The sequence below is a fragment of the Myotis lucifugus genome, unplaced genomic scaffold (assembly GCF_000147115.1).
Source record: "Myotis lucifugus unplaced genomic scaffold, Myoluc2.0 scaffold_56, whole genome shotgun sequence".
Lineage (NCBI taxonomy): Eukaryota > Metazoa > Chordata > Mammalia > Chiroptera > Vespertilionidae > Myotis > Myotis lucifugus.
Window position 1 is genome coordinate 4621086 of NW_005871104.1, and position 13922 is coordinate 4635007.

The following is a 13922-nucleotide window of genomic DNA, read 5'->3' on the forward strand; positions in this document are numbered from 1 at the left end:
AAGTGTAGCTCTATCTGGCTCCTCTTACTAAGGTACTTTGGTAGCAGGTTCCAAAGTAGGGTAGAGTTTGAGAAGGTTTCCTGGGTGACTCTGATCCACCATTCTTCATTGAAATCCACCAATTTAGTGGAAATTTCTGTTTCTAGCACCACTAAAGCCACAGGGAAAGGAAGCGTTAGAAATCGCATAAATGGGTTTTGACGACAGCTACCCAGGACAGCTGGGTTCTAGTTCTGGCTCAGCCACTAACTTACAGGATTGATACAGAGCCACTTTCAATCTATTAATCTTAGTAATGATAATAGCTATTATTACCTGAGCAGTTATTTTGTGCTGAAGGTATTTAATACATTATTCCGTTTATCTTCACAACAGCCCCCCAAAGTTGGAACTGTCCTTATCTCTAGCTGTAGATGAGGACACTTGCTGCTGGTTAAGGCATGAGCCTGAGGTCATAGAGTGTGAGGTAGTGGAACAGATTCTCTGCTTGTTTTCACAACCACGGCGCTGACTTCTTGATTCTCAGCCATGAAAAGAGGAGATTGGGCCAAGGGGTTTGGATTCTCCATGGCTCCAATGGATGCTGAGCCAATTAGCTAATTCTGAGCTGAACTTAACAGGGAGCGGTAAAGAAATAATTCAAGAACTGCCAATCTTGCCCTACAGGGAAAAAGATAAGCCTGGGCAGATTAATGATTTTCCACCCTTCACAGGGACATGACTGAACTTAGAACTTTCTGTTATAGCCTGATTGAATGTGAAAACTAAGCCCTTTCTCTCCAACAGAGTGGCTCTCTGAAGAGTCCTGTTGGTTGAATGCATATTATAACCTGTCTCTTTTGATTACCTAAAATGCAGGCAGTGGGAAGATAACATGTCTGTGTGCCCACTGGGAAAAACACTTGGTGCCGTTAAGAAACTAGGAAGAAACCAGGATAGGATGCACTAAAGGCCAAAGTAGAAGGGAGATCCCAAGATCCAATGTGAGAGGAGAGAATACAAATAGCACCCCCACTGTGGGCTCTGCCTTCTCCAACCAGGTGAGAGGCTGACCCTGGTGTGAGTCACAATGGCCTTGCCTGTGGTTGAAGGGCACCAGGTCTACAGCTCTGGCGGGGCTCCCCTCATGCAGTTACCTCCCTGCCTGCAGTGCAGTAAGACCACAGGCTCTGGGGTCACATTGACCAGGGTTTAAATTCTGCCTAAGCTATTTCCAGCTGTTACCTTGGGCAGTGTCCCTTCTAAGCCCAACTTCCTCGCCTGTGAAATGGAATAATATGAGCACATTCCTTATAGGGATGTTTTGGACTTACTCAGGGTTGGCTACTTAATTTTCAGGCTTCAGTGCAAAATGAGAATGTGGGATCCTTGTTCAAAAAGCAAGAATAAAGTTCTGTATCTTGCTCCGTGGTCCCTTTCTTCGCCTGTCCTGGTGGGTTTTATTCCTATTGAAAGCTGTGCTACCTCAGGCACAGGGACCCTCACAGGTGCCTGGGGCCCCACCTGAGACAAAGTGAACAGAGCCATGGGTGAGCTGAGGCTTCAAGCCCCAGCACATGTTTCATTGTCACATCTGACTTTGCTTATAGGGACTAAATTCAAAGATAAAATTATTAAGCATTTCAAGTTGGTGACTACAGAACATTAAACCCCCAAGTTTAGGCCCTTCCAAGCATGCACCTTGTGTGATTGTAACGCTCACAGACCCATGAAGCTGGCCTGGAATATGCTTTTGGCCATTAGCATAGACTCCGGCCCATGGCCAGGACTCAGTAATGGTCAGTGGAGAGGCCCACTTTACTCACTGATCACCTTAGGAGCCCCATAGCTCAAGCCTCATTTGAGCTTTGCATCTCCAGCCTGCCTCATAGGAGAGTCAGGGAAGGTGTTGTTAATACCTAAGTACAAATGGGGAAACTAAGGCCCAGGGCGGGATAGGACTTGGCTATGTTCACCCTGTAGTTAGTGATAGAAGTGAACAGTGATCTCTAGACTCTGTGCCAAGTGTCTCAAGTTCAGTGTCCCCTCTGGGCTTCATAATCTGAGGATTATGAGTGGCATCATCTCACGCAGCTTCCACTGGGGACCAGCCTGCCCCTACATAGGTTTCCAAACCCTGGCTCAATGCCAGAAAGCTTTTCCTACCAAGGACCTCCCCACACTATTTTTTTCTTTCATATGCATATTCATCCAAAATTTAATCATATGCAATGTAGTTTTATCTTTGCTTTTTACATTGCCAAACATTATAAGAATTTTTGTGGCTCATTAAATATTTTTAACTCTATTTATAAGAGTTTCATAATACCCTATTTTAGGGAAGCTCCATAATTTATTTGACGGATCCCATATCATTAGACACTTAGGCTTTTTCCAATTATCTTTCAATTACTGAAAACTACATGTTCTAAATGGGATAAATGTACCTGGCTCATGGGTCATTGTGAGGATTTAATTAATTAATGCAAGAAGAGTATTTAGGAAATGAAACAAGTACTATGTATATGTTAGCAAATATTCTGTTGGCTCTATTATTTTGATAATGCGATAGTGGATACCATTTTATACACATCTTTGAGTATATAAGTGATTATTTCTGGAGGTTGCATCACTGGGTCTGCGGGGAGAGCATTGTTCAGGCTGGCACAAAGTGTGTCCACAGTTTATGGAAGATGTTGCCTGCAGCTGACAGGGAGACCAAGGGGTTTGAAGGGTGTGAGGTGAGGGCGGGATTGAACCCTAGGCTCTGGCTAAAAACATTTGTCATAATCTGACTGTGATGTTTGAGGATGTTTGGACAACAGTTTTCCCATTCTAGGGCTGAAAACCAGAAGGGGCGAGAGTAATAAATCTGGAGAGAGCCCCAGAAAGCATTTGGTAGCCCAGTACAGATGGCAGTTCGCCCTCAGCTCCAGATCGGTTCTCTTCCTTGGTTCCTGCTATGACTAAGGAATTGGGCCTTGGATGCAAGGGAGTTGAGATGAAACTGGCTGGGACCACCGAGTCTTACGTGGCCAGGGACTTATGATAATAGGCTGTGACTTCAGGTGAGCATTGGCTAGAGGAGCAGGGAGAGCTAATCGGACTAATAGCTGCCTTTGCGGTCTGTCTGCCCCCAAGTATCTCCTCTGTCAACTGTCTTTCATCATGGAGTAATTAAAAGTAATTTGTCTTTAGGACGCTCCTAATATACCCAAATACGTTTTTTATAGCACGATAGAAACAAAGAATTGCAGAGATGACAGGGAATAAAAGTCCATACAGTATTCTTCTAGAGCCGAAATCTCAAACATTCATTTGTGAGTCAGAATCCTACCTCAGAATCACCTGGGGCTTTTTGAAAACGTTAACTCCTGGGCACACACTCAGAGTGTGATTCAATGGATCCTGAGTGGACCCCAGGAATCTGTCTCTTTAAGAACACTCTCCCCCCTACCCTCATGTCATTCATGCTGATGCAGGCTACACATTGAAGAAGTCTGTCCTATTATATCCCTAGCAGGTTGCCTCTAGTGTCACCTCTGGTGTTGGGAAGCCCACCACTCCAGGAGACTGCCTATTCCATTTTAGAAGAGCTCTGACTACAACAGCAGTTCTCAACCTGTGGGTCACGACCCCTTTGGCGGTCGAACGACCCTTTCACAGGGGTCGCCTAAGACCATCCTGCATATTAGATATTTACATTACGATTCATAACAGCAACATTACAGTTATGAAGTAGCAACGAAAATAATTTTATGGTTGGGTCACAACACGAGGAACTGTATTTAAAGGGCCAGAAGGTTGAGAACCACTGGACTACAAGAAAGTTCTGCTTTATGTGGAGCTGGGACCTGGCACTTTATAAATTTCACCTGTTCCTAAATCTATCCACTGAGGCCGTGCAGAGAAAGTCCAATCCCTCTAGGCTTCGATGGGCAGGAGGGATCATGAAGAAAGGAAGGGGAGGCCCCAGTGGCCTTTGCTCTTGCTCAGAAACAAAGTGTTCAGGGCTCTGGGTCCCTGGAGCCTGTGCTTCCTGGACTAGAAGGACCCTCCCTTAGGCTTCTGGGCTCTTTGAGGCCAAGGCCTTGCTGAGGGAGACAGAATAGGAAACAAGGAGGGTCTGCAGCCGGGTCTCTCTCTCCTTTAGTTCGGAGATAAATGATGTTTCAGGGCCTAAGGAAACTCTGTGAGCACTGACTTCCTATGGGTTCTTCAGAAAGTCACCTGTCTGGGCCTCTGTTTCTTCATCTGTCCAATGGGTTAACAATATGGACCTCACGTGCCTAATGAGAGGTTCACAAGCTGGCGTTGTAAACTGTAACGTGCCCGGATGCCAGCTGCTGTTCTTCTGTTTGTTCTCAGATTGGTGTGCACAGAAGATAACTGAGTCAAGCTGGATTCTGTCCTAAAGTGTGAGTTACTACTTAGATGGAATTTTTTTCTTCAGGCCATGCCCTTCAGGGGGCTGTCACTTGGGGCATGGTGGGAGAAGGAGCCAGCTCAGCAGGAAACTCTCCCCCAGAGTCACCAGAGGTCTGATTAGGATTTACAGGCAAGAAAATGTTTATCAGGAAGTTTGGGGCCACAGACTAACAATACTGGGGTCAGAGGCCATGCCAGCTGTGAGCAGAAATGGCCACTCACATCTGTGAGTTGTTCAAGGTCACGTGGACGAGCTTATGCGTGTCATGTGCACATACATCACATTTGGTCACTCACTTAATACATACACCAGGCACCCCACATCCCTTCCTGCAGCCCACCATGTGCAGTGCTTAGCAGCCTCCAGGTCTTTTCTGGGGGGAAGTGCTTAACTGTAGGGCCACCACTCAATGTTGATGGGGGAGCAGGAAGGTTTCCTCAACCATAGTCATGCCCTACTTGATTGGGGAAGGACCATGGATGACAGCAATCCAAGATTCCACCCCTACCATGGCATCAATGTCCTTGTGGGTTTTTGGAGATGTCACTTTCCTTCACTGGACCTCAGTTTCTCTTTCTGTAAAATAGGTCCATAGTTCCTTCCAAAATTACGCCTGAAAATGGCAATGGGGCTTCAATGGAATAATAGATGTGAAAGTGCTTTGAGAAAGCTGAAAACCTGCATATTCAATAGGAAGAGGGGAAAAGAGAGAAGTGGACATGAGACGAAGCAGACTCTGACAACTTTAGGTCACACCATCAAACCAGCTTCTCACCTGAGCCTGTTTTTTCTCCACCACTGCCTCCAGGGTTTGGCAAAGATAATGACAAAGAGAAGGAGCAGCAGAAAGAGAAAGGATGCTGAAGAGTAGGCCGTGTGAGCATGAGGAGAAGCAGAAGAAAAGTAGAGCAGAGGGTGAGGCTCCTGTATCCCGGCTGGGTCAGAACAGTCGGGAAACGAGGTGGCCACCAGCCCATGTGGAGCCTCTCTGGGGTAACCGTGCTGTCCAGGTTTGAGCTGCTTCTGGCAGGTGGATGTCCTGGGATGAAGAGGAGGTGGCTCTGCTCAGGGTTAAGAGGATAAAGCTGTTAGCTAAACTATGAAGCAACCATAAAACTGTTGGCTAACTGTAAAGTAATTCATTACTTTATGAATGGATGCATCAGTGTTAAATGGCCACATGAATGGATTCAAACCCCACCTACATAAATTACTGAATGGGGCTCTGAGGCCTGGGAAAAGGGACTGTGGGACTCTCAGGGCAATGGTGAGTTAGAGGAGCAGAGCTCCTGCGCAGCCTCACCTTAGCTGATTAGGGGAGGAGCCAGCTCCATCTAAGGGTCCTTTGTCCAATCAGCAGCATCCCCCCCCCCAACCTTCTCCTTTACCCCTGGAAACTCACCTTCCAAACAGACTTGTCTTTGAAGCTTGTGAAGCAGCAGATGGATCGATACAGCTGCCTTCTGCCTTGGGCAGCTCTTGAAGTTGTCAAGTAAGAACACTTAGATGCCACCCCTCATTGTTCTCTGGTTGCTTCTTCTTCCCCTTGTAGCCTCTCGGTGCCCAGAGGCTTTCTCCCTCCTACCTTCTGCAGGCTCTCTGGAAAGAATCTGATATCCACCATTTATAGTTCAAAGTTATGGTCTTTGAGAAACTAGAGTCAGAATTTGGACTAAAACCTGTGTCTGTTTACTAGTCTGCTGCCCCAGGTTGTGTTTCTTACCCATCCCTGCTGCTCAGCACACCTACCGGTAACGGCTCATCTTCTCGTTTGGCACCCTAGGCATATTCCACACCTAGCTGAGGCTCTGAAAGAGAAGGGAGGCCCTCTGAGGGCAGTGAGGGCACCAGACGCCGTGGGAGAACCTGGCCGAGCACCCGGACCCCCACATTCGTGTTGTGTCTTCCTAGCAGGAGGACAAAGGCAGCGCGAATGGCAGCAGCAGCAGCAGTGATGAGGAGACTGCACAAGTGCTAGTAGGAGGCTCCAGCCTGTGGGCTTGGACTCCCAGCACACCAAAATGCCAGGGAAACTGAGTCCTGAGGGGAAGAGACTTGCCAGAGGTCACCCCAAGAGTCAGAGCAGAGTTGATCCCAGGGCTACTAAATCCCAGTGAAGAAATGATCTCTTGCCCTAACCGGTTTGGCTCAGTGGATAGAGCGTTGGCCTGCGGACTTGAGGGTCCCGGGTTCGATTCCGGACAAGGGCATGTACCTTGGTTGCGGGCACATCCCCAGTGGGGAGTGTACAGGAGGCAGCTGATCGATGTTTCTCATCGATTTTTCTAACTCTCTATCCCTCTCCCTTCCTCTCTGTAAAAAATCAATAAAATATATTTTTTTTAAAAAGAAATGATCTCTTAGGGGAGGCTCTGGCTGAAGGGCTTCTGTCACCCCAGGGTGTCTGGAGGGAGTGCCCAGTGTCAGACACCTGTCAGAGCAGAGCCAGACCTCAGACCAGAGTCTCCTCCACTTCCCCCAGCAGACCGAGCTCCTGGCCTCGAGCTGGAGGAGAAAGTGCCATCTCTGCAGAAGGAAGCTCTGGGTCTCTGGAGAAACAGGTACTTGCAAAGCAGACACCACAGAGCCTGTGCTGGAAGCCAGGGATTGGAGTGGCTGTGGAAGGCTGAGTCCTCGGCTGGAACCTGAGAAATCTGCAGGCGAGAGAGGCATGGAGGGATGAGGGTGTTTCGCCTGGAGTGGAGAGGGCATTGGAAACAGCAGGGAAGGGCAACTGAATTCTGGAGGAATTCCAGGTGTGAGGGAGTAGAGCAGTGATGGCGAACCTTTTGAGCTCGGCGTGTCAGCATTTTGAAAAACCCTAACTTAACTCTGGGGCCGTGTCACATATAGAATTTTTTTGATATTTGCAACCATAGTAAAACAAAGACTTATATTTTTGATATTTATTTTATATATTTAAATGCCATTTAACAAAGAAAAATCAACCAAAAAAACGAGTTTGCGTGTCACCTCTGACACGCGTGTCATAGGTTCGCCATCACTGGAGTAGAGTCTGAGGTCAGAAGCTGAGACCACCATGACCTCCCTGGGGTATCCCAGGTGCTTTGGCCCTGCAGCCCCTGCCACTTCCCTTCTGCCTTGTCTCCTTGGCAAGGTTAGAGGTTTCTTCTTGTCACACAGAACCAGATGATCACCAAGAAAAAGAAGAAATGCTTCAGTGAATTGCAGCAATCAGCTGACATGGGAGCCCAGGAGAAAGGGCCGTCAGGGGAGGGGGAGTGCAGGAGGGATGTCAGAGTGAATTTACTACTTACACTCGTCAAACTTGCCGTGTTCATCTTTGCTTATCATTTCATTTAGGTCATTTTGACATAGTGTCCTAGCTACAGCAAAACCTTAATATTTATCCAGCCCCTGTTATACCACAGTCACAGTGCTCAGAGCTGTTATCAATTGTTCATTGTAACCCCCAAACAACCGTATAGGTCTGTAGTATCATCATGCTAAACTGCAGGTGAGGAACCGGTCTGAAGAGTATAAGAGGCTTGCCCAAAGCCATCATGGCTGTGGGGTGGTGGGTGGGTATATGTTTGACCAATATTGCCTGTCCACAGGGGAAACACATGGGAGCTATAACTAGGTCAGGGCATCTTGGAACTAACTCAGCTTGACCAGAATCCCGAGGCATAGCAAGTGGAGAGTGGGGTAGGGTACTTGCTGGCTCTAGGGGGCAGGAGACGGGGGCTGGGTCCAAGCCTTGCCACTGAGCAAAGAGAGACCTTGAGCATATCTCTCACTGCCTTTGTGGTTCATGTTCTCTGCCTGTAGCTCTGGAAATGAAAACCCACAAAGTAAAACTGTTTCGTTTCCAGGGTGTTTGGTTCCATCTTCTGGTTAGTTCTGTTTACTGCACTGAGCACTTGAGACCCCAGTAGGGAATTATTTCAGTCTTTTCCTCAAGCTGCTTCTCTGGGCCTCACTCATTGAAACCAGAGGCTGCGGATGTAATGTTCAGAGAAGGGAAGGGGACACTATGGCAAACTACAGCTCCCCTGCCCCTCCCATTATGTCCCTGGGATTTAATGGCTGGATTCTAGGTCAACAGGAGTGATTCCAACATCCTCTCTTGAACGTGTCCTCACTCACCTTCGATAAATAAGTAGGTTCTGGACCAGAGAAGTGAGTTCCACCTTAGACTCTGCCAGGAGGCCCCAGAATCTGAAATCAGAAGGCTAGGTTAATGGCCACCTTGGGTCCTCTCAGCGCTGGGAGATAAAGTGCTGCCTCCTCATTGATGCTTTTCTAATTACTCCAGTTCTCCACTTATGTCTGTATGTCTGTCCTACTGAGGAGCAGGCAGAGGAAGATGACCTGCAGAAAGAAACAGAGAAGATGTGGGAGTCTCCGAAAGAGAGACAGAGATAATGAAAGAGAAGAAGAGACAGAGACAACTGCTGCCCTGGCACTCAGTATTTTTCCAATTTCTCCCAAGGTTCACCTGGCCTCCCTACCCTTGCCTTCCCTGAAATACCCATGAATCTGCCCCCAACCACCTTTACACCCGAGCAAGCTTCGTGGTGGATTGCTGCCTCTTGCAAAGATGTGATTTCCAACCAACCCTGCCTGGGAGGGGTGTGGGGAGGGGCTGGGGCACTCACAGATCCATCCTGTAAGCACATGTTGCAAGCTGGGAAAGCAAATGCTCCATTCTGCTCGACAGACCCTCCGTCACTTCTCATTACCTCCAGGACCTGGAGATGACTCTGTTCCTCGGAAAAACATCAACAGGGCCGCCGGCTCCCAGTGGTTGGCTGGTCTCTTGTCAGTGGCAGTCTTCCTGGGAGCAGACTTCCTGCCCACCCAGAGCAGAGGTAATGAGGCTCAGCCTGAGCTCACTGGCACCCCAGGCTGCTGGTCAACTGATGCTCTTCCCTTCCTGGGACTGACCCTGCTGTCCTCTCTGCTCAGGCTAAGCCCCCTCCTCCAGGGAGCCTTCCCAATAACCCTGCAGCATACATGAGCCCATCCCTTTCTAAACTTTCTTAGTGCCTATCGTCTTTGTCCTTTAGTGCATCTTGCTCCGTAATGATGTCAAAGAACTATTATATAAGTTATAAGCCCATCACACCTTGTGAGTGGAAAAGGAAATCACTAACTTCCTACTATTTCAAATAATAAGAGCTATTCATGATATAGAACGTTATTTGGATGCTGTGAATTTTCCAGGTGCTGTTCTAAGCACTTGTTATCTAGTAACTCATTAGATTCTTATGACCATTTACAGAACAGAAACCTGGGGCACAGAAAAGTCACTTGCTCAAGGTCACATCTATAGTCAGTGACGGAGGGTAAAGGAGATTTCATGGCAGATTCCTTCCCTTTCCCACCTTGCTGCCCAGTACCTGAAGGTCCACTATTGGAACTTTCTCCTTTTATCTTAAGGCTACAATTCCTATAATACAGAGTTTACTGGGAGAGGAGAGCTGAGGAAGAGTAAAAGGAAGGCCTCCCAGACCTTCATAAGTGGCCTACTTGAGAGCCAGAACATTCCCATTTTCTAAGTGCTATTCAGTGGAATGCTGCTTCCTTGGGACTTTAAATAGGTTTTACTTAAAAAAAAAATTAAATGTGGGAGGTAGTAGGTGGAACTGCTGTTTGTGGCATAACTCTCAGAGCCTTACCATGCTGGGAGAAATGTGTCCTAGTCGCTAAAACAAATTAACCAGGGGGTCAATTCTTACAGGTCACCTCTCAACTTAGACTTTTACGGAAACCTCCTTAAGAAAAGCTGCCTGAACCCACTGGATAACCAAGCCACTGCTGCCCACAATGACTGTGTTTGCATACTTCCTGTGGACACATACTGGCTGCCCGTCGTTTGCATTTGGTGGCTTGCCTGTCAAGTGGTTTCTCAGGTCAACAAGATGGATTGACCCAGACCACCTGCATTTTCCTTTCTCCGGGACTTCAGGATGCCCTGTCACTAACCAGTTGCCTCTACAGCCTCAGGACCATGGAGCAGGGGGCTCTTCTTGCCCTAGGTCAGTGGTTCTCAACCTTCCTAATGCCGCAACCCTTTAATACAGTTCCTCATGTTGTGGTGACCCCCAACCATAAAATTATTTTCGTTGCTACTTCATAACTGTAATTTTGCTACCGTTATGTATTGTAATGTAAATATCTGATATGCAGGATGTATTTTCATTGTTACAAATTGAACATAATTAAAGCATAGTGATTAATCACAAAAACAATATGTAATTATATATGTGTTTTCCGATGGTCTTAGGCGACCCCTGTGAAAGGGTCGTTCGACCCCCAAAGGGGTCGCGACCCACAGGTTGAGAACCGCCGCCCTAGGTCCTTGCTTGGATTTGCTGGCTAACTCACTCATGCATTGCTTTAGAAAAACGTTTTTAGCATCTCCAAGGTGCTAGGCCCTGGAGGGGTCCCCGAGGCAATCAGAACCTGCCCTTGGCCTGCTGTCTGTTTGGACGGATGGGAGAGAAATACTGGGAGGGGGCGAGACAATGGGTTGTGGGACAGGAGAGAAGGGAGAGCACTTCCAGGTGGGGGTGGTGGGGTGGGATTCTGGGAGACCATCCAGGGAAGGTGCCTCCAGAGCTGGGCCTGGAAGGTGGTAAGAGGTGACAGGTAGAGCTTGTTGTCAGGATGTCAGGAGGACAGAATTCTTGGGGCAGCAGCAGCAGCAGCAGCAGGTTAGCCCCTGATAGGTGTCCTGACTCCCTTCCCACCTTCTGGACTGTGGAAAGTGGTAGAGCCCAAAGCAGCTGCTGAGATGGGACTCTTGGGCCAGGGTGTGCCCACCCCTTTGATCCTAGGATGAGAAGTGCTGGCCTGTGGTCTGTCCTTCATGCCTAACCCTCAGCAAGCTTGGGCGGGAGGAAGCATTTATGTCTGGGACTCCAGGGAGCAGGGGCCGCGTTTGTCTTTTCACTGTGCCCCCAACACCTGCAGAGGGTCCCACAGACCTTCCCTGAGTGAGGGGACAGACATCCACTCCCTCCTCTGAGTCCTTTCTCCCCACTCTGCCCTGTTTATCAGGAGCCTGGTTTCAGCACCTTCCCCTGAATCTGCTGAAGTGAGCCACTCCAGAAACAGCCTCATTTCCCCATGGAGCTCTGGAAGAGCAAAAAGACTGGAAGGTTCACAAGCGGATTTTCACAGAAGCAAGAGTCCTGGGACGTCAGAGTCCAATGAGCATCGAGAAGGTGTGTTGATATTCAGAGTAGAGGCCCAGGGGGCTGTGAGAGTGGGCGGGGCCAGGAGCCCAGGGAGCCTTCTGTATAAATATATAAATAAATATATTTCTAGGTAACATCATAAATAATATATCAACCGTGTACGTATGAGGAAGCACACAGAAATCCAGCTTCAGGTCCCAGTCCCACCACAGACGCTGATTCTTTCTGCATAGACTAGTAATCCTATCTAATGAAAAAGATCATTGTATTAAGTGTGACAAGTCTTGTCAAAATCCCGTACAAGTTAACTAGCTGCTGCCACACAAGGAAGATGACCACACCATGACCTTCTGGACCCTGGGCCCCTGGACCACAGACTCTTGGGGTTTTAGTTCCTTTCTTGCTTCCACATCCTTTTCTATGTCCCTTTGAAACCTGCTGCCCTATAACACGTGCCCCTTTTCACACTGCATTCCAGCATTCCTCCCGGAGCCTTTCTCTTCAGTATGGCAGCCTTTCTGATAACCTCAAGGGTATGGTGGCTGTGATCTGAGACTTGGTTTTCACATCGGCAAGTTGGGGGTACTGTTGGTTTTTGCCCCAAAGGGAGGGTTGGAGGATAAATGAGAGGATGTATATGCATGTATATAATGTATATGCACACAATACATGTAATAGAGGTAATGCATTTCACAGCACAGTGCCTGGCACTACACAGAATGGCTGGCGTTTCTGACCCCAGTGCCCTGCTCCACACCCAGCAGATGTTATTTCTCACTGGGCGGATTAGTGCAGGCTTCTGGGAGCTGGTGGGAACTGAGCTGGCGTTGAAGGACTGGAGCATTTTCACCAATATGCAGGTGTGGGTATGAGATTGGATGGAGAGAAGTTTGGAGCAGAAAACACGTGGGAAGTCTGGAGGTGTGCTTTGGGGACAGAGAGGAGGCTGTCTTAGCTTGAGCTGCTGGTTCACTGAGGGAACCAGAGGGAGATCAACCTAAAAGCATAGGGTGGGGCTCTGGAATCATAAAAGGTTGAGTTGGAGTCAGAGGGAGGGGGTGGGGGTCACCGGCCCAAACTCTTATCTGTAGTGGGAATTAAAATGTGAGACTTGGGAAGGTAGGGGAGGGTGGGGGTAAGGGGGAGAGATCAACCAAAGGACTTGTATGCAAGCATATAGGCCTAACCAATGGACACAGACAATGGGGTGTGTGTGTGTGTGTGTGTGTGTGGGGGGGGGGTTGGAGGGGGTAATGGGGGGATAAGGACACATATGTAATTCCTTAATTTTGATAAGGAAATTAACAAAAAATGCGAGACTTGGTGGTAATAAGAGAACCTGGTCTGAGGCTCCACGCTGCTGTGTGTTCTTGGGTAAGTTACCTGTCGTCTCTGATCTGGGTTTCTTCCTCTGAGTGATGGAAATAATACCGTAGTCTCCCCTTATCGGCGGTTTTGTTTTAACACACGGTCAACCTCCAACTTCAGTCCAAAAATATGAAATGGGAAATTCCGAAAATAAACAATTCCTAAGTTTTAAAAAGCGGGCTGTTCTGAGCAGCGTGATGAAATCTCACGCCATCTCGCGAGAACCACCCCTTCGCCCAGCGGCGTAGCGGCCGCCCGCGACCACCCCTCACGCTGCTGCCATTTTCCGGAGGAGCTGGGTGCTCGCGTCGCTCGCGTCGCTCGCGGTGCTGGCGCTCAGTCCTCCTCCCTCGGCCTCGTGCGAGTCCCCAGGCGGGGTGACGGGTGCCGAGGAGAAGCCTGACGTGCTCCCATCAGGTGAGAAGGTGAGTTCAGTACCTGCCATGTTTTGTGAGAGACCACATTCCCATAACTTCCATTACGGTATGTTGTTATAATAGTTCGATTTTAGTATTAGTTATTGTGAACCTCTCACTGTGCCAGATTTATAGACGAAACGTTGTCACTGGTGTGTGTGTGTGTGTGTAGGAAAAACAGTCTACGAAGGGCTGGGTGCTGCGGGTGGCTTCGGACGCCACGGGCCGCGTCTCCGTGGTCGGGGGAGCCTTGCCCGGCTGCCGCCCCACACAGGCCCCGGGCGAGGGCGATCGGCTGATCTGGAATGAAGTTACTGGAGAACACCCTGAGCCCCTCGTGCCCGGAAAGCAGGAGACGGCACCCTGAGCGCCCCTGGGCCCGGAAAGCAGGAGACGGCACCCTGAGCGCCCCGGGGGAGAGGTAGGGGGCCTGGGAGGCCCCGCGGAGTGAGGGCTGCTGCTTGAGGCACAACCAGGACTCCTACCCTCCCCTCTCTCTACCCCCAGCTTCTCGAAGTGAACCAGCCTATTGCGGGGAGCTGCTGGGGGTCCCCTAGCCGG